At 49.6% G+C, this 4,361-nt stretch overlaps 1 non-coding gene across 1 annotated transcript; it reads left to right on the forward strand.

The window, feature by feature from the left end:
- Positions 1 to 4,019: 4,019 nt before the first annotated feature.
- On the forward strand, positions 4,020 to 4,151 carry LOC115030057 (small nucleolar RNA SNORA17). The gene has a single exon (XR_003835645.1). It is a non-coding gene; the product is annotated as a small nucleolar RNA SNORA17 (small nucleolar RNA).
- Positions 4,152 to 4,361: the final 210 nt, after the last annotated feature.

Below are 4,361 nucleotides of genomic sequence, written 5' to 3' on the forward strand. Positions count from 1 at the left end.
TGCACGAATTCTATCCTTAACTTCAGCTAAGAACTGGAGACTTAGCCGGGCGGTGGTGGTGCACGCCTTTAATCCCAGCACTCGGGAGGCAGAGGCAGAGGCAGGCGGATTTCTGAGTTCGAGGCCAGCCTGGTCTACAAAGTGAGTTTCAGGGCAGCCAGGGCTATACAGAGAAACCCTGTCTTGAAAAACAAAAAACAAACAAAAAAAAAGAGCTGGAGGCTTCCAGAGGGAGGCCCTCCAACTCCACAGCTGGCATTTCATTTTCTAGAGAATGTGTCTGTAGAGAGAGGTCAGGGGTTTTCTTGGCAGAGCAGCATTCCCTGTTTCCGAAGATACGAGTGGGCCTATAAACCCCTCTACCCCTCAACTCTCCTGGGTTCCATGGCCTTAAACATATTCCTTAGTGAAGCCTCATTCACTCTTCAGTGTGAAGTGGTACAATCCAGTAGGTGTCCTGGGATGGGGGATTCCAACATCCAGGAGATAACACAGACCCAAGGCTTCTGAAAGAGCAAGAGCAAGGATACAGAAGAGCTCAGAAAGAGAAGACCCAGGACTGGCGAGCAAATCGTGGGTCCAGGTTGGAATGAGGGAGAAGGGTTCCAGGCCTCAGAAAAGAACGCACACGAGTCAGAAACACACAGGGTCACACTCAGGGCCCCTGTCCAGCACAACGGGCCTGCTAGGTGCCCGTACATGACCCTCACTCCTCTCCTGAGCATTGGACATTCCTTTGGGTGTTCCTTTAAAGGGAATCTTATCAAGTAGCAGCCTTTTGTGTCTCACGCGGGTTCAATTATTGGAGCACCTATATTGTTTTAATAAGTAGATGTAGTATCTTATCTTTTTAAGATTTATTTTATTTATGTGAGTACACTGTAGCTGTCTTCAGACACACCTGAAGACAGTACCGGATCCTGTTACAGATGGCTGTGAGCCACCATGTGGTTGCTGGGAATTGAACTCAGGACCTCTGGAAGAGCAGCCAGTGCTCTTCACCGCTGAGTCATCTCTCCAGCCCAGAGTACCTATTTTTTAAAGAGGCACTTTGTGCTCATAATATGAGAAGCAAATCAAAAAAGGGACCGATACCAACCGTAGCAACAGTCAGGGAAGCTGCAAAGCAGCAGTTTTATCTGCCCGTCGTCAAGGCACCTCAGTCACCCTTCCCTGACTGAAAAGGGAAATCCCTCCAGGGCAGTCCTGGGTCTACTGCTGAACACCCCAGCTAGCACCAGGCGCCTTCCTTGTCACTCTGCGAGAGGGATCATGGCATCCCCACCTTACAGCTTTGAGCACTGGGTCTCGGGCATGCACTGGGCTAGGCAGCCTGTTCAAGGAGATGTGACTGGCAGGTAGTAACCCTGGACTCAGAAGTCAGGTCTGAGTGCATGAGAAGCCCAGGGCTGGGAACAGTTACCATGCCTCACTGGGCATTGCTGCCTTAAGTCAGTCAGGGGTAGAGGGATTTTAATCCAGCAACATGGCTGCTCTGACCACGGCTCCCACCCAAAGACCTTCAAGGTCTATGTGATCCGGCTGGAGTGCAGACACACCCTAGAACACACCTTAAACCCATAGCAATGGAGGTAAGGTTTGTTTGTAGCTGGAAGCAGCTGTGTTTGTAAGTGATGTCCAACATTCAAAAATAATGCTACAAGTTGGCGTGGGGTCCTGAGAACATGAGCCTGTGGAGCTCATTCTGTCTGAATGTTCTCATCCTTACTGGGAGAGAGTCTCAAGGCTAAAACTACTGCATCTCACATAGAGGCTTGAACTCATAAACTTGGACCATTCCCCCGCCGCAGCAACACCTCAACTCCTCAGCCTCCCTCCAGCACCAAGCCTGCAGACCCATGAGAATTGCGCTCACACAGTGAATGAGCCCAGTTCGGGGCTTACTCTGCTCACCTTTTCTGTCATCCGGGCTTTATCAGAGAGTTGCCCACAGCAGTTGCCACAGAGTGCTGCTAGAAGCTGATCTCAGGCCCAGCTGGGATAGAAGCTGACATGGAAGCAGGAAGGATCAAAAGACAAGGGCACAGTGACCCAGTGCAGGTCTACAGCAGGGCTCTGGAGTCACACAACAGGTGGGGACAGGAAATTAAATCTACAAACACCTATGCATGGCCTCTCTCTGTCTCTGTCTGCCTCTGCCTCTGCCTCTGTCTCTCTCTCTCTGTCTGTCTCTGTCTCTCTGCCTCTGCCTCTCTCTCTCTCTGTTTCTGTCTCTCTGTCTCTGTCTCTGTCTCTCTGTCTCTCTCTTTCTCTTTCTCTCTATTTTCTTGCTGGTCTATTTATTTATTTATTTATTTTAGTCTTAAAATAACTGCAGACTTACATGACACAGGAAAGATAAGACAGAAAAGTCCCCTTTGAATCCTGGTCCAGGGCACAACCAATCAGAGATAACTAACCAATCAGAAATAAATGGAGAGCAGTCCTTACATAGCCCTACAGGAGATGGTTTAATAATCATGGCAATGCCAACGTCTAAACTGTAACCGGATCTCTGGGCACAGAAATCAACATCTGAGTATACAGTATACAAGACCAACCCCCAACATGGGTGTATGCCTCTCTCTCCTTCTCTCTCTCTCTCTCTCTCACACACACACACACACACACACACACACACACATCAGAAGATGGAGGCTTAAGATGGGCGTGTTTCTTGGCTGTATCCCATAGGTAGCAAGTGTCAGAGGACTCAGGCCAAGGTCACACTGATGTCTGTGTTAAGCAGCCAAGTATACTGTGACATCAGGAGGCCCTTCAGTCTGTTAGTGTCCAATAGAAAGGGACATTCTCTTGTCTGGTTTCACCAATGAACTTGGAGACCCTCCTGACTCTTGGTAATGAACCTTTAGTCAGAAAAGTAGGTTGTAGGTGATAATAGAACAGAATGAATCAAGAAGCCTCGAGTGCTGACACGGAACAAGAGCATACATTTGTAAGAACAAGACAGAGCAAGAACGCTCTCTCTGAGATAGTCGGGAGGGGCTACCCAAGAAGGCTGAGCTGGAAACTCTCACAGGAGGATGTACACCAAGGTTGGGAGAGCATTGCTAACAAGGAATGATGCATCCAGACCTCTGAGCGTGTGTGGAGAAGACAAAGCCCCGGGAATGCTGGGACCTACAGTGGGAAAGGACTGTAGGCAACATCGATGACGTAAGTCTCATCTCCTCCCAACTTGGCAGGGATGCTGAGGAAGCTTAGATGGACTCCTGGGGCACCTGTACTGATCCCGGCCTCAATTACTCTGCACTGTACACCTTTCCACTCGTGGGGAAATTCACCACAGAGATGTCAGAGTGGGTACTGTGTCTCACACCTACTAACTCCACGCAGCCCACTCAGAAAGGATGGTGAACGGAGCACCCTCCTGTATCAGATCTCACCACGTTCTTCCAAACAGTGGACACTGGAATTTAACTCCTGGAGACACACTTGTGGATTTGCGGTGTGAGCTTCTAGATGCACCCTTCTCTAACAAGGCTGTTGTAAGCTTCAGCCCTTAGCTCACGTAGCCACAGTGAAACTCTGTTTTCTGAATCATAAACGGCACAGGCTCATTGCCACTCAGGTCTGCTGTAGTCTGTTCCTGCTGAGGGAGTTCCTCCCGGGAAGGTGAGGCCAGCCAGACCTCAGCTTTCTAATCGCACAGCTTTGTCACGTCTCAACAATTTCTTTCTCTCCCAGTTAGAAAATCACTCCAGAACACAGGTTGAATGAAAACATGGCTGTGTATTTTCCCCTTTTTCTCTCCTTCTCCTTTTCTTCACACGATGATTCCTTTATCTTAGAAGCCAACCAGGGCTGAAGAGGCAGCTAGCTCCTGGATGAAGTGTAGTCCCAGGGAACCTGGGTTTGGTTCCCAGCACCCATATCAGGTACCTCACACCACGTGTATCTCCATTTCAAGAGCTCTAATCCCTCTGACATCCTCTGTCAGCACTTGCATATATCCACATGCAGGCACACACATACACGAAATTAAAAACAAAAATTAACCTGCCCTAGAGGCATTGCGGGTGTGGCTGCTCTGTCACGCGTGTGCCAGTAGACGGCAGAGAGGAGAGGCCACATCTACACTCAGTGTTCTGACCTATGAACTTCTGAATGGATTAGTGTGGCCTAATATTCCCTGAAAAAGTGGGAGCCTGAGACAATGAGGCCACCAGGGTCCTGGAGAGGGAGCCAGCCTAAGATGGCCACCAGTCTGGTGCCAGAGGGCTTGGAAGAGCTTCCAGGATGGGGAGCAAGCCAGAGACTAGAAGAACCTCACCTGGGGTCCTTGGTCCCAGGTAGGAGTGAACTTGAGAGAGACGAGCCTCTCAAGGGGTCATTCCGGT

The sequence above is a fragment of the Mus caroli genome, unplaced genomic scaffold, assembly GCF_978045245.1.
Source record: "Mus caroli unplaced genomic scaffold, Mus_caroli_1 scaffold_20, whole genome shotgun sequence".
NCBI lineage: Eukaryota > Metazoa > Chordata > Mammalia > Rodentia > Muridae > Mus > Mus caroli.